The following is a 17626-nucleotide window of genomic DNA, read 5'->3' on the forward strand; positions in this document are numbered from 1 at the left end:
CTCCAGAAAAGACAATGAATGTGTAGTTTCTGTGCTGAGATCTCAAACGTTATGTTAAATGAATATGGTTTAATTTTAAATTAGGTGACCATTGTGTGGGGGGAGAATGTGTCAGTTGTTCTGAACTGATTGGTTTGAGTGGTATCAAGCTACCACCCTGTCTGCCCCCTTTGAGTTTTGTGAAAATCTGGACGGGGGTGGTGGCAGCAGCTGTTTCCCTTGGTCCCAATTTGTCCCCCTGAGTCAGTGTATAGATCAAGGGGATTTCCGCCTTGTTTACTACTGAAAGTCTTGGAGAGAACTCCCTAGGGTTTTTTAAGATAAAGGAAGAAGAAATACAAAGTTAGTGACATATTGGGGTACAGCCTTGGTGGAGAATAAAACTATATGGGCACTTACAGTTCATCAGCATCCCCTGCTATTCATATAGTAAAAGTACAGGACTGAGTGAAGAACATACACAGTTGACGCAGAGAGGCCTTAGAGCAGGGACATGCAAACAGTGCGAGACTTGCCAGAAGCCCTTGGACTCCATCTGCTTTCCATGAAATGGAGAAGACTGCAGACCAGCCTCAGCTCAGTGCATGCTGGGACTGCTCCTCTGCACTGAAGAACGTGTCTGCAAGCCCCATTCTAAAACTCACTGGGCTGCACTTTAACCAACCCATGGCTACACTTTGGCCATCCTTAACCTGGTCCATTTGCAATTGGTAAATTAACAAATTATACCTAAGAAAATGTCCTAATCATCCCATTGCAGATGTAATTTCTTTGGAGAAACCTGTATAATGCTTAACACTGGCAATAAACATAGGCTGTTACAAAAATTGAGACAGGAAGGTAGGTTTAAGCTCAGATAATCAAAAAAGAACTATAGCATGTCTGAAAAGGCCAAATTCATATCTGTTGTAATGCCATTGGCTGCAGTGGCCTTACACCAGCAGTGCATCGGGCCCATTATATGGCAAGGCCTCCCTCCCCAAATTGTCTTGCCACATGAAACTTTTACTGTAGCTGCTGCTGCTGCAGTAAATAGATACAGATCAGCTGCCTCCATGAAGGGCAGGAGTCCTGCAGATGAACTTTGCTTGAATTCCATGACAGTGTTTGTGAGAATCTCAATGGTTTCTACTGACGTTCTCAGTATGCTGTAATGCAAAGCTTACCTTTGACGATATTGAATGTGATGTACCTATAGAGAAGTACTTCCTTGCCTTACGTGAGGATTGTAAACTTATTTAAATTATGTAGACAAATCAAAGTGGCATTGCTTAACCTTCTAGCAGGTGTAATAACCAGATTAAAGAGCAAAGATGCAAAACTTAGGTCACTTTGAAAATTTAAACCAAAGTTCCTTATAGAAATAGGCCATTGTGGATTTGAAAGTTGGTCATTCCCTGTTTACATATAAAAAGTTCAGAGCTGAGATCATTAGGAAATAAGTAATCCTGACATACAGACCTTCCTGGTGCAGTTTGAAAGAGTTTTGTGCACCAAAACCAGACTGAACTGCTAAGAGCACATACCAAACCTATCTTATTATTGAAAGCTTAGGTTTTATTTTTGTATATTAGAATGTGATCACTATTACATAGCATACTCAGGACAAAGAACTTTGCTCAGGGAATATACCATGTAATGTTGTTTTTTTCTTTACAGAATAGTCTACAGGCCTGCTTACTCAGAACAAAACCAAATAGACTTAGACCTTTATATCTCTATATAAGTGTTGTATACTGACAATAATAACTACCTCTGAGTTGACATACACCTACGTTTCTTATAATCAGATATCAACTTTTTGTATTATGATTTCCTGTGAAAATAAGCGATAAAGCAGTATTCCTGTACTGGTTGCTTATGTGAATATGTGTGACTTTACATTCACAGGGTCTGATTTTCAGATACGGTGAGCAGCTGCAGCTCCCATTGATTTCCAATGGCAGTCCTAGGTGCTCAGACCTTCTGAAAAAAAAGTATCAAGCCCACTTCGTTTACATAGGTAACAATAAAATTATTATTCTGTTTACAGCAAAAGGCTACCTCATACTTACCGCATAAACACACCTTTGTGCTGCTCTGGCCTTAAAGGTGGCTGTTGATCCTATGGTACAAACCTATTTATCTGTACTATATATGTAAATTGGTAATTCACCACTGCGTACTTTAGAGCAAATACTTGTTTAAAATGAAGCATCCATTTGAAATTGTGAAAAGTCTCCAAACAGTTCTTTACAGTTTATATATTGTTTTTTCATCAAAAGGATTGTGGGCACTGTTCACAAAAAACAAAACACAGACACTAAAGCTAACTACAGAACTGCAGAGCTGTGATAAGTAACTAATTAGCACTGGATTGCAATAGGAAGTCTGGTTTTCATCCTCAATTACTCAGATTAAATAAGCTGCTTCAAATGAATAAGAGAAGGAGATTTATGGGTCCTTGGGAATCCTATACAGATCCATGTTTTGGGGTCCTCCCACTGTTCCTTCACTTTTGATGATGAAGTGTAGAGTATTCTCCATTTAAGAGCCCATTATAGGAGCAGCCTTGATTCCCATTTCCCTGACTACATGTGCCAGAACACCTCACAATGGAACCAGTCCACATAATTGTATTAAAATAGTTTCTGAAAGGGCTGTACTCCTAGCTTCCCCACACTACCGGAGATGACATTTAAAACATGGGGAATTTCTCTCCTTCTGCATCTCCTCCTCCATCCAAAATAAGATACTGGATTTGATCTCCTCTCAGAAGACATTGTGGGATGATTTTTTTGTCCTCCAATAAAAGCTAAAACAAGGTGCACACTTGCATACTGAAAAGATTAATCTATTTGTTTTATTTTTAAAAAAATAGAGCCTATTTTGGCCGGGGAAAATCAAGTGGGCATTTTTGTTGTAGTTGTTGTCGAATTTGGCATCTTTAGCCTCCAAAATGTTCTGCTTTTAATCAGCTTTTGGGGACTGCCAAATGTAGTATGTTTTAATCCTCATGCCTTCCCCTTTTTTGGCTCAATTTTATTTTGCACCAGTGCTATCCGAGAGTTACTGCTTAGTTATATACTTAGTTTTGTGAATAGAGCCCCATAAAAGTGTTTATAGATCCTGTAACATTCTTTGTAAGAAGAATTATAAAAGGGCATGGGAAATCTCATTAAGTCTTAAAATTAATTTAAATTAATTTATCTGTAAGAAAATGTTTATCATAAAAATATATATGTGTATTCCCCTGTGCTGGATTTAAAAGTAATTGGGAAAGCTTTGTACATGTGCAGATGCACTAATTTTAATTTTCTAGGTATCTTAATGAGATTTGATTATTTGTTTTAGAGACAAGCAAAGCCTTGTTAAATGCATCAGACCTTATTTTGGTTACTATCAACAGCCTCTTTAAGATATGTTGGTTGTGTTACCTCTGTCATAATTGTTGACTGGTGAGGTTGATCTATGAACACACATTTCTGTTTTATACTTAAACAGGGCTGCAATTAAATGACTCTGGTAGAATTTTTATGAGAATATTGGAAAGTCCCAGGATATTTACTACCACTGTCAGTAAATCAAATGTCAGAGTAACTAGCTTTTAAAAGGATGATGGTCTTGACTACCTCTTGGATTACTATTTAAGCAACAACTGGTTGACAAACATCGCCAGACTGGGTTTAACTAGTATGCGTTGCTCATGGTAATAACAACAATAACCATACTAGAGACCAAAGTGAACACTGATTTCTATGTCTTTAATACTGTGTCTTATCTAGTGGTTTTAAATTATCCTCTGTAGTATAGATTACCTCATTGTCCATTTTGACTTGGATGTTGTTTACAAGGTGAAATAAAAATCACTTGAATTGTATTTTTTTTTTTAAAGACAGTGAGTTGAAGTTTTGAAGGTCATTTCACCTGTTTACTGTCTTCTTAATGGACTAAAGCACTGATTGCCTTTCTACATATCATGTATTTTATATTCTCATTTCATTGCCTAATGTCTTTTTATTTCTGTCAATCATGGATATTGTGAGGTTTAAATAAATTACTTGATTAAAAAATAAAACATATAACGTTGACATTTACAGTGGACTCTGGAGATTTTCTTTGGGTCGAATGGTTGAAGGATAAAGGATGCTGTCCCTACACCAATTATTCATACTTAAGCACAGTTCGTTCTTTTCAGCATATCATCATCAGAAAAGGTCTTTTTAGTTATATATATTTTTGCTTATTCAGAACAAAGTCCCATAAATGGATAATTGTACTTCTGTGTCATATCAGCAAGGCTGCATAAATTACCCCAAAATCTGTGTCCCCCTGTCAAAATGAAGCTTTCAAAGATCATCACTTTTGAAACTGGTTCACAATATCCACCATAAATTTTAAGTTATTCATCTACTTAGGGACAAAAAAATGCCTGTTTTGGTAATTAATTCCCATGCCATCACTTATTCAATAACTTCTGAATCTCTGCTCCCATCTGTTTCATAGGGATTTAAAATTTGAAATGCACAATTTTTTAAAATTAAATAGTATCACTTATAAATCATCCAGCACTAACTGAAAACTTCACATTCCAAATCTAAGTTTAGCATAATGTGAAATCCTGATGCCACTGAATTTAGTTTCCCCCTATATACATGCAAGTATACTGGAATTTGCATTTTTTAAATCTTTCTATATATTAAATTCCAACTGTGTCCCTTTATATTTAGATATTTTTACAATGGGTTTAATTTTGAGTACATCATATAGAAAGCAGAATGGTTTTATGCATTTGGATGTTTCCACAACAGTAAGCGTTCCCACCCAACCCCTGTAGTAGCATCCATGAAGGATTGCTTTTTTCAAATAGCTTTACATTGACACATTATGTTCATTTTCAACTATCAAGAGTAATTTTGATCTAGTTTCTGGTTTCTTGCAGGAAATTTTATCTGAGATCGAAAGGCAAACATGACAAGTCCCCTTGACCGCTTAACTGTAATACTTATCACCCAATTACAAATATAGCATTTGTTTCAGTCTAGGAATATTTAGTGTCTCTGCTGTAGCTAGTAATGATCAGTTTAAGAGGGTCTCTATCAAAGTATCTAATCACATATTTTGTTTTTAATACTATGTTAAAATAGATTAAATATAACATCACATAGTATGTGTTCTGTAATATTGGTAACATCCACAAGAACAGCAATAGATCTGTAGCCCAATCACTACAGCAGCTCTTAATGATTATCGGAATGGAAGCCCATGAAACTAAAGCAACTTTTTCAGAATGGAAGGATTCTTGGGGCTTCCCACAACTCAATGAAAATGAAGATTGATGCTATTGTTTCAGGACCAATAAGAATATCAAAACTCCTGGTATTCAACCAGCTTGATTAGTCAATAGATAGCAATGTGAGCTAACATTTTATTTATCACTGGTCAACCTAAGGTGAGTCACAGAAGTGACGCCCGCAAAAGCAGGTGAGGTGAAAGCAAAACTCTACATTTCAGGAGCATTCCTAAGCAGCTAGAAAAACTGAAGGCATTTAGCCGGAGCAGTAGAGCTTAGCTGTGACTTGATGACTTGAGCTGAAGCTAGATAAGAGACCTACTGTCCTTGCTTGGACAAGCCCCCGCGTTGAGCATTACTACGCTGAGATAGTGAGGATTCACTCACACACCATTAATACATGCAATATTGTGGAGGGATGGAACTGTCCAATTAGGGCAAAAAAACTGGTACACAGATAACTGAGACAACTTAAATTGTGAATTGTACTGCCTACCTTGAAGTGTTCAAATATCATGAGTCAGGCCTTAAAAAAACCTCAGCGGATTTTAAAGTAATAAGTTTTGCATTCTTTTCATTTGCCTTTGGGTTTTTGTGTCTTTAAGCTTCACACTTTCAAGCTTTTTGCTGTAACTTTGAGGATTAGAAACTTTTTCATTTTAAAAGTAAAAGTTTAATGTCTCATAGAGTCACATGACTCCAGGAACTGGAGCATTAAGGAAAACACCAAATAATGTGAGAGTTATCAATGCTGTAAATAATTCTACCACCAGTCCTTATGGTTAAGGTTTTGTAACCTCCACCCAACGTAATAATAAAAAAAAAAACACCGAAAAGACAACTTATCTCACACATATTAGGTCATGATCTCTAATGCTCTTTAGCTTCTTCTCTGCCTTTCACTCATCCTATAAACACTTAAGTAGTAAACTGAAGGGAGAGTGGCAAGGATTTATTATTCCAGTTTTATGTCATTCAGAGGTTACTTTTATTTACATCCGATAGCAGATCAAGTGAGAAGACCATAAGGATAAGAGGCAGGGATAAACATCCCTGGGACAATTACAAGCCTATGTCCTTTTTATTTCAGCTGGACACTTCCGAATTTTAAAAAATTTTAAAATCTCAATATGCAACCAAACCCTAAAGGCAGAATTCTGACACGCTTCTTTTGCTTGAATGCGCAGAATGTCGAGGGTCCCTACTGAGGTGAGAGTGGGATGCTATTCAGCCCTCCCCCCCCCCGCCCCTTTGCATGTATGCATTATGATACAGTCTTTAACTACATGAGTTCCTACTGTTGTTTCTACAAGACACCCACCTCAGTCAGTGCACAGGCTGGAGGGTGCTCATTTAATAAGCAGCTATTCACTAGTCTGTTTAGTTTCCTCACACTATTCAAATCCTGCTATGAAGACAGAATTATCAATTTCCTCGTGAGCTTAGCTAGGTTGCTTAAGAACATAAGAACGGCCATACTGGGTCAGACCAAAGGTCCATCCAGCCCAGTATCCTGTCAGAGGTGTTATTACTATGCCTTCGTCGACTAGATTAAAGAGCACTGTAGTACCTGGTATTTTCTCCCTGGGAAGTACTCATACACTATAATCAAGTCACCCCTCAATCTACTTTTTGATGAACTAAACAGATTGAGCTCTTCAGGTTTCTCACTGTAAGGAATTTTCTCCAGCCCACCAATCATTTTTGTGGCTCCTTTCTGCACACGCCAGTACTTCAATATCCATTTTAAAATGTGGCCACCAGAACCTGCTGCATGCAGTATTCCAGTATCGGTCTCATTACTGCTGTATACAGAGGTGCAATCACCTCCCAACTCCTACTTGCTACTCCCCTGTTTAGATATCAAAGGTCACTGATTAGACCTTTTTGCAACAGCATCACACCTGACGCTCATGTCGAGTTGTTTGTCCACTGTGAGCCCCAAAGTCTTTTGAGAATCACTGCTTTCCAGGATATAGTCCCGCATTCCATAGGTATGGCCTGCACTCTTTGCCCCTTATAATGCTTAGCACTATATAGCACGTTCTATATTCAAGTACAGCGCCAACTGACCTCAGTTGCAGATAAGAGTGCTCAACACTTCAGCAAATCAGGCCCTGCAGTGTCACAAGCTGGGCACCCAGAAAAAGAGGAACACACAATTAGTGACCATTTATGAAAAGTGTGGTTTAAGTGACTTGCCCAGCATCACATAGAAATTCTGTGGCAGAGCCAGGGATAGACTCCAGTTCTCCAGGACAGCATTCATCTGCCTTAACCATGAGACCCTCCTTTCTCTTTCTGCAATCCCCTGCTGCATTCACTACACACTTTTGAATTTACGCAACAGATGAAGTGAGGGACCTACAGACAACAGCCTTTTATGCTACGTAACCCTGATTCATGCCCAGATCACCAGTTGGCCCTGTGCACTGAACGAGGCAGGGGTACTGTGGAAAAATTAGTATGTGATCATGTAATTGAAGATTATCATAATGCATACATACAAGGGGACCAAACTGAGGTTGCACAGGCAACATAATTTCTGGCATTTCCTAACATCTAAGTGCTTGATTTTACAACCTTAAATGATGGTCTTTTAACATTAGTTGTATGTGCGTGCATGAGAGAGAGAGAGAGAGCGCGCGAGAGAGAGATTTCCTAGACTTTTTCTCTGAGCATTTTACAAAACAGAAACTTCATTACGTGGCACCACACTGACACCCACCTGGTTTGGCAGCAGGATTGGCATCTGTAGATCACTGCACAGATCTCTGCCACTTGAGATACCAGAATAAACTGATAGCATAGAGTGCTGTCCCCCTTTATGTGGAGCAACACTAGAGGAGGATGAGACACAATTTTGCCAGTGGGTTTCACAGTTGTCTGCTGACGGCAGAGAAATGGTAAGGTTTTGGAATCTTGGGTTTTGTTCCAGGTAGCGTGACCACCTTTTCAAAAGGCAAAAGTGGGACACATATAGGAGCCCCTCTCCCTCCGTGGCCCTTCCCCCTGCTTCTCCTCTTCCCCCAAGGCCGCATCCCAGACCCTCCTCTACCCCTGAGGCCCCACCCCCTGCTCCTCTTCTTCCCCTCAAAGCCCTCTCCCCCGGCCAAGCTGGAAGCTAGAGCCAAACTTGGTAAGAGTAGTGCGGGGAGCCCAGACCACTGTGGGTAGCCCCGCACCCTCCACTTGCCCTGGGCAGGGGCCTGGACTGCCCAAAAGCAGCCCCCAGCCCATGTCCCCAAACCCTGGGGTGCACTGCCTAGGGCAGGTGGAAGGTCTGGGGCTCTCCAGACAGTTCTTACTACTGCTCAAGACTTGAAGTTCCAGGCTCTATAGGGAAGTGTGCTTTAATGGGTACAGACTCTTATGCCTGTTCCCCTGAAGCTTGATCCCTTCTGTCCTGTCTCCAGTCTGACTCTCGTCTCTTCCCCACCTCTGGCTCCTTGTCCCAATCCCAGCTCATCAGGCTTCTCATCCCAATCTCAGTCTCTGTGCCCAGCCAGTTCCAGTTCCCCCTCTCCTCAGGCTCCTCGTCCAATCTCAGTCTCCCCAGCATATCTCCCTGGCTCCTTGTTCTAGTCTCTGTGCTCAGCCAGTCCCATTTCTCCACCAGCAACCCAGCTCCTTGTCCAATCTCAGTGCCCTGTGCCACATCCCCCTGCCCCACCTTCCTAGTACCTGTCTACCTCCCACTCCGGTAGCTCCTTGTCCAATCTGAGTGCCAGGATCTGCCCCCAGCCAACTGGCTTTCAGTCATCCCCCACCCATAACCCCCTTTCACTCACTATAGCCTTGTCCCTGTCTCCCTGACCATGGCACTCAGTTCCATCGTCCCCAGCCAGCGAGTCCCACAGTATATTCCCAGGGTCTCTTTTCCAAACCACGCAGAGCAAGAGTGTTGCTCTTGTACTTTTCCCGCTTCCCCCAGCATGCTACTTTACAGTGTCCTCTGGTGGTGGACTTATGACCTCAAGTGTGAACATAAACATTGGAGTACTGTGTCCGGTTCTGGTGCCCACACTTCAACAAAGGAAGTTGCCAAATTGGAAAGGGTTCAAAAGCGCTACAAGAATTATTTTAGGTCTGGAAAACCTGTTTTACAGTGAGAAACTCAAGAACCTCAATCTATTCAGCTTATCCAAGAGAAGGTTAGAAGGTGACGTGATAATGCTATACAGGTATCTATACCTGGAAAAGATCTCTGACAGTAGACAGTTCTCTAATCTAGCAGAAAAAGGCATTACATGTGTGAAACTCCACCCCATATTTTTCACAGTGCTATTATTAGGATATGATTATGGCATAATGATGATGCATTTTGTACAAGACAGGTCACGTGAGGTGTCATTGGAAGGTTATGATTTGCTGAATATGATTATCCTATTTATATGCATGTATCATTTTTTTAATATGACGTTATAAATAGTGATTGTGTATTGCATATGTAGACACACCTGGGTGACACCCAGTAGGTTAGATGCTTCCAATCTAAATAGCTAGTTGGGAAGGGCTCATTCCGGGTGATGGCCCATTAGAGAAACAATAGGTCTCAAGAGAAGTTTATCCCCCACCTGGTGAGCCATTCTGAGAATGGTACAGACAGCCTATAAGTAATAGCTGCTATGACTCTGCAAGGATATGTAACCAGCTCACATGACTCTGGACTCCATTTTGGGTACCTTTCGCAAACTGATCTGGGAAATGAGTTTGGAACAAAGGGTTCCCGCCAAATACTAACGCTATATAAGGCGGGGGTGACATCATCGGTTGTTCTTCACTCCCCACACAGGAGGACTTTTGGAAACTCCTGAGGCACAAAGACTGAACTGTGAGACGTGCCAGACCCAGGCTAAAGGGATTTCTAGCCTGTGTACGGAAACCTGAGGAGCCCAAGCTGCAAAGCAAGTGCAGCTTGTGCCTTGAGAATCTCCAAGCCTTCTTGTTTCATCAGTCAGGGTGAGAAACAGCTAATTCATATCCAATGTATCTAGTATGTTAAATTTAATTTTTTATTTTTGTTTATTTGCTAGGTAATCTGCTTTGATCTGTTTGCTATCCCTTATAATCACTTACAATCTATCTTTTTGTAGTTAATAAACTTGTTTATATTTTAACCTAAACCAGTGTGCCTTTAAGTGATGTATCTGGGGGGTAGGGGGGAAGAATCTCATCTTGGTTACCACAAATGTGCATATTCCTCTCCACATTGAGGAAGGGGGCGGACATATTAATGAGCTTACACTGTACAAATCCCTGTGCAGTGCAAGATGATATAATTTTGATTTTATACTCCAGAGGCGGGGTGGGGACCTGGGTAGCTGGCAAACTGGCTGGGATCTGCTGTTTGTACTTGAATGGCTTAGGTAAAGTACTCTCAGGGAGCTCAGTTTGGGTTTGTGGCACTCCCTGCTGTCATGCTGGATGATAACAGGGCCTGGGTAAGCCTGGCTATGTCTCCAACCAAGGAAGCAGTGTGAGCAGAGTCAGTCCAACTGAATGGTTAGAGGGATGCAGCGGTTTCTCACAGCTCCCAGACTCTGCACCAGGAGTAGCAACCCATCAAAACATGATCCAATGGTTGGAAGCTGCAGCTAGACAAATTCAGGCTAGAAATAAGGGTTAAATTTTTAATGAGTGTTTTTAGCCATTGGGACAACTTACCTGGGGACGTGATGGATTCTCTATCACTTGGAGGCTTTAAATCCAGATAAATGTCTAAGACAGTGGTTCCCAAACTTGTTCCGCCGCTTGTGCAGGGAAAGCCCCTGGTGGGCCGGGCTGGTTTGTTTACCTGCCGCGTCCGCAGGTTCAGCCAATCGCAGCTCCCAGTGGCCATGGTTCGCTGCTCCAGGCCAATAGGAGCTGCTGGAAGCGGCGCTGGCCGAGGGACGTACTGGCTGCCGCTTTCAGCAGCTCCCATTGGCCTGGAGCAGCGAACTGCGGCTACTGGGAGCCGCGATCGGCCGAACCTGCGGATGCGGCAGGTAAACAAACTGGCCCAGCCCACCAGGGGCTTTCCCTGCACAAGTGGCGGAACAAGTTTGGGAACCACTGCTCTAAGAGATTCTGCTGTAGATGAACCAGAAGTTATTGTCTTGATGCAGAAATTACTGAAGGAAATTCGATTGCCTGTGTTATGCAGGAAGTCAAACTAGATTATCAGGATTCCTTTGTCCTTAAAGGCTCTGAACTGCTGATATATTTGTCAAGTCACACTGCCAAGGCTAGAGGGTCAAAGACCAAGCCTTCAAGAATCATGGGTGATTTGGGGTGTCTCCAATTTGGGTGCCTGCTTGAAACATTGCAAAAGGGGCCCAGTGATCAGAGTGGGGACATACTTAGCACTTTCTGAAAACCTGGCCCCTTTATGGTGTTTTAACTTGGGCACCCACCAAGTTGACATACCTAAATTAACGAGTCAGTTTGAAACTGTTGGCCAAAGTTACCAGAGCAGAAAAGCAGATTAAACCCTGGAGCACCAGGCTGGATCACACTTTCAAAAGGCATCTATTAAGCAACATGCATTTGTAATTCTCTTTCTCCCCTTAGGCAGCCGGAGGAAGATGACTCCCCATAGCACACACATCACTTCTCTCTGCCCCCGCCTGCACCTGGCCTCCCATGCTGGCTGCTGTGGTGCAACAACAAAAGCTCAAATCAAACTGTCAAACTCCGGCTTCCTGGAAAGTTTCAAGCAATGTTTTCCCCAGGGATTTAATTGAGGCGGAGTGGGGGGGGGGGCTCAACTATACAGAGGGGTACTCAAATACACAGGGCCGACGAGGGTGAAGGTGGGTTGTATGGCACTATAGCAACAACTGAAAAATGTTTCATGATCATCTTATTAGATTTAACTCATGCTTTAAAATCATCACACAAATTAAAGCTGGCTACTCAAGCCTACTATGAAGTGTTACATCTACATCTTTCTTGCTGTAATTTTGCACAAGTCTGTGAATTAACTTCTCAAATGCAGTTAATTCATCTTTGCTGGCTTCTCATGTGTCCGGTTTTTCCAGTCCTTCATGACATGCTCATGATCCAGGAGAAGGCAACTTCTTTCAGAGCACAACATTTTATTCAACGAAGAAAAAAGAATGCTCAGCTGTAGCTGTTGTGACTGGGAGTAGCAAGAGATGAATTCCTACTTCTTTCATCCCAGGAAACATAGCGCAAAGATTGGGTCGAACCACTAGTGATGATAAAGAAGAAGTTGAAGTCAAATCTTAATTTGTTCATTGTATGATATTCCACCCTGTCTTCAAATTCTCTATTCTGTTCTGATCACATGGCAGCCCCATTACAGGTAGTGCCTGCCTCACTCCACTCAACTGTCGGTGTTTTATAAGACAGGCACCTATAAAACTTATTTCAGACTAGCAGCCGTGTTAGTCTGTATTCGCAAAAAGAAAAGGAGGACTTGTGGCACCTTAGAGACTAACCAATTTATCTGAGCATAAGCTTTTGTGAGCTACAGCTCACTTCATCGGATGCATTCAGTGGAAAATACTTATGTAGAGGTTGTGCAGAATCCAGAAGTTGCTGTTGTAGATTTGTAAGAATCAAGTCTGTGTACTTTTTCAGCTGGCTTAACAAACATTTCTTGTCCTTTTCACTTAAGGAGTCAATATAAGTGCTTAATTAGTCAACTTCTGAACTGAAGTCTTTGCTTCTTCCAATATGTTTTCAATGGCTAGATCTCTGATTGATCCAAGTGTAACTTTTATTGCTGGACAAAAATCTACTGTTGTTGTAGCAGATGCCTGGATGGCATTAATGACCCAAGAGGTTTCAACAGTAGACTTACAAGAAAAAGAATGGCGATAGTCTTCTCTGAACTCAGTAGCAAAAACAGTCCACCAGCCTCACTACTTAGATCCATTCCATCTCCGTAGATACTTTCCAAAGCCAATAATAATGGTTGCAGTAATTTTAAGACAACAGCCAAGGATCGTTCATGAGAAAGTCAGCGTTAGACTAATCTGAACTTCAGTCCCAGTGTATCTTCTATTTTTTCCAAGATGTTTAGTCCCTTTGGATTCTTGCTGAAAAAAAGAGTATAACAAAGACATTAAATTTATGGATTTTTAACTGTCTTTTGTAGATCCTGCAGCTCATACAAATGTTAGTTGGAGTAGATGGTCTCTGCAGTGTATATAGGAGAGATTAGGGTGACACTTTTCTCTGAGCAAAGCTTGTACTCCACTATGTCTTCCAGAGAAGTTTGCAGCTTCATTAAATGCACAAACAGCCATCTCTTTGGGGTTCAATTTACAAGCATTTAACTTTTCTAAGATGTGGGTTGTCACAGATGAAGCCGATGTGTCTTCTATAACCTGAACATCTAGAAATGCATCTAGAAAGACAGCAAGCTAATGTATGCAGTGACTTAATACTTAATGCCCATTTGCACTGGTTCATTCATCAGCCATGTTTGCACGTTTCCTGAATGTGGTGAGAGAGTTCTTCACTTTTTAAACTGCTGAGTCTTTCACTGTTGCACTGCATGCTTCTAACCAGTCAGCTGAGTTCTTGCAGAAAGATAGTGAGCATTTGCTGGTCTTGGTTGGAACCAGTGTCCAACTTTAGGATGAACAAGTGACAATGCACTTAACACTGGCCTCCAGTTTGCAGTGTGTGGTATCTCTTGCTTAAATATAAAGTATGATGCGACAGCCATATTTGTTTGCATAAACTGTGTTGTGTCTCCAGCATTCTTAAAAGCCTCATTAAATACTTCTTTGTAAGTGTCTGGCTGATAAAGTTTTCTGCATGTCGATGCAGTCCAAAGGCTTGGTGTTTTACAGCCTTTTCATGTAAGTTGCCAGCATTGGCTTTGCTGATCGGTCTGGCAAACCAAACTCCTCCACTTTTACTTTATAAATCCATGGTAAGCCCATATCTTGAATAATGCATGCAGTTTGTTATGCAGACGAAGCTACACAGGATCATTTCAGGGGACAAGACAAGATGTCACGTTTATTATAACAAAATTTGATTTATGACCAATAACTAATATCTAATCCCTATGTATATACACACACACACATCAAATGTTCTGCAGCTGCTGTATAGTTACCAGTCCTGAATGTAGCTTGAGTACGTGGCTTGGGTTTGTAGCTTGTGGCGGCTAACTGGCCAGGAAAGCCAGGCACAAGGAAGAGCTGGGTCTCTGCTGGGCATGCACTGATGCCCTTTCATGTTGGCAGCAGAATGTTACCCTCCAAAGTCTTCCATCTCACCCATCCTTTTTGTAGGCTTTAGTTTGAATCCAGAGTCTATAGGTCTTGCTGTGTCACACGGGCCTCTGGGTTTGGTGTGATTGATCACCCATCAATTGCAGACATGACTTTCAGCCTAGGACCTGGCTTTGATGTTTCTTCAATTGTACTTTTGTTCTTTTCTTTTGAGGGTGGACTCCTCTTACTTTGTCAGGGCTGTTGTCTGCACCTTCAGCCATTGGGTGTTTACACTTTATTTCATCAGGACAGGCTGGGGCTGGAGGTTGATTCCATCATCCATACATACCTCATTCACACATCTAAACTAAACTAGTAAGATTACAGCAGGGTTTTGCAAAATGGAGTGAGCATTTTAAAAATGGAGTTTGGGTTACAACATGGACAAGTGTAAGGAATGGCAAACAGTGAACAGAAGTTCACAGTGAGTGCAGGCTGGGCCAGCAGTGTCTTCCACGGAAATACTGTCCCACAGCAGGTCTAAGCACTTAGACCTGATTATCAGTGATTTCAGCTCTAGCGGTCACTTAACAAAACAAAAGACTCTCTATGGAGCCAAATCAGCTCTGTCTTTAAACAGAGAAGAGGGAGGGGCAGGTCAGCTAGTGCCTGTGGCTCTGTTTTGTTTGCCAGAAGATGCCTTTTGGCAAAAAAACTCAGCAGTGTGGACAAGCCCACACTACCAAGCAAAACCCATCTCCATCCTTTCTCTCTCTGCACGGGGATCTGCCATCCAAACCTCTTGCTTAGTGAGTGCAGTTCAGTTGAGGGTGACTAGTGCTTAATTTGTAATGAAAGAGGTGTCAGGGTCAAGCAAGTTTTTTACTTTCATAACGGATGTGGCCCAGAAGTCCCGAGGCAATGAACTTCCAAGCATGGCTGGCAAAAATTAAGCACTAACGGTGACCCCCTCAATCAGGATAGGCTAAGTACAGTTCTGCTGCCCTTTACTCATACAGTAAGGATAACAACATTTAATTACCCCAACATTCAATACAATTTGTAACCAAAACCGGCCAAAATTGATTACTTGGGCAACACAGTTCTGTCTGCTGGATACCTAGTCAGAGGAGGTGGGTACATGTAAATACAGTCTGGTCCTGAAGTCTTCCCCCCACACCATCTGGCTCATCACTAGCTGGCAGGAAGAGCTCATTTAGACCTTGCTTACAGATCATAATTTGAAATTATTAGGTTGGCCAACATTGCTGAAATGAATGCACTGACATTGTCATAAAAAACAACAGCTGTGTAAGGAAGCTCGTCTTTGTTCATACTTTTCAAACCCATTATGATTTCTCAGGTACAAGTATTTTAGCCTATACTGTATATGCTTTTGAAGCGTGTATTAATGTTTCAATTTCAATTCAAATTTCTAGTCAATGACTACACTGGCAACACTGAAGTAGCTGACAACTGGGGGGATGTTTGGGGAAACTCAGGAGGAGCGTACACCTCCCCGGGTGGGTATAGGGAAATCGTTGTTTTCAAGACAAATTGGTGTCAGAAAAGCAGCCCTTCCTCTGGAGCTGTGGGGTAAGGTGGAAGCTACCAGCGTGGAGAGCTGATGAGAGCCTAGAGGAGCCCTTGTCTCAGAGCCTAGAAGCAGAAGCTTAGGAAGAAGTGTGAAGGCGGGGGGGGGGGGGGGGTTGGAACAGCAGTTTTCCAGGCCTGACAGAGCTGTGGATTCCCATAATTCTGAGGAAAGCATGGCCAGATTAAGGCACTATGGGACCACGCCTCAGGCTCCAACTCCTGGAATCGTGATTACAACAGAATCTCAGCTTTAATTTAAAAAAGGGTTTCTAGCCCTGGCAAAGAAAGCTTGAAAACATGAGCTGAGCATAACTGATTCAGTGACATCTGCCTGAGCCGTGTAGTAAGTGCTCCATGCATCTCAATGGCATATTAACCCCAAGACCAATGTTCTGTATCTCCCACTCCCCATCCCAGCAGAGGATTGGGTGTGTGATGGGAGGAAAGAGCAGCAGTCCAGTCCTGCCCCTGTCACCGTCCCCAAGCACATACACCCGGCTGCTGAAGCAATAATGGGGAAAGGGGGGGGGGGGTGTCTTCCTTTTGCCACTCCTGCGTCTGTGTCATGGTGTGCTTAGGGTCCTGGATTGCTTTAATCTGACCCTGCATGAAAGAGAAATGAATACACGTAACTTAATTATTAGAGGCCTCATTCTGATCTCATTTAAAGTGACTTCAGTGGAGTTACTCCTGACCTACACCAGTGTGAGTGAGATCAAAATCAAACCCCTAGATCATGAGAGTCAATAATGTAATGCAGTGGCAAAAAAGGCTAATACTGTCAGGTATTTTCACAGGAGTGTTGTATGTAAGACATGGGAGGTAATTGTCCCTCTCTACTCAGCACTGGTGAGGGCTCAGCTGGTGTACTGTGCCCTGTTCTAAGCACCACACTTTGGGAAAGACATGGCCAAATTGGAGAGAGTCCAGGAGAGCAACAAAAATGACAGACACTTTAGAAAACCTGATTATGAGGAAAGGTTTAAAAAACAACAACCTGGGCATGTTAAATCTTGAGAAACGATGACTCAGGGCGAATCTGATTACAGTCTTCAAATATGTTAAGGGCTGTTATAAAGAAGATAATGATCAGTTGGTTTCCATGTCCACTGAAGGTAGGACAAGAAGTAATGGGTTTAATCTGCCACAAGGGAGATTTAAGTTAGATATTACGGAAAACCTCTCTAACTCTGTTAAACTCTGGAATAGGCTTCCAAGGCAGGTAGTGGAATCCCCATCATTGGAAGTTTTTAAGAGCAAGTTGGACAAACAGCTGTCGGGGATGGTCTAGGTTTTGTTGGTCCTGCCACAGCATAGGGGGCTGGACTTGATGATCTCTCAAAGTCCCTTGCAGCCCTACATTTATATGATTAATATGATCTTTCAAATTATTTGTATTTGAGTTTATCTATGGTATAGCCAGCTCTCATTTAGACACCATGAGGATTATTTTGATAAATGCTTGTTTTGAGGGGAGACAATTATGGGCATTGTCAGCCCTGTAGTTGAGCATCCCTTTTGGTTTGCTCACTTTTAAGTTCTCCGCTCAGCAGAATTCTGATTTAGTTTACTT

This window comes from Eretmochelys imbricata, chromosome 3, assembly GCF_965152235.1.
Source record: "Eretmochelys imbricata isolate rEreImb1 chromosome 3, rEreImb1.hap1, whole genome shotgun sequence".
Classification (NCBI taxonomy): domain Eukaryota; kingdom Metazoa; phylum Chordata; order Testudines; family Cheloniidae; genus Eretmochelys; species Eretmochelys imbricata.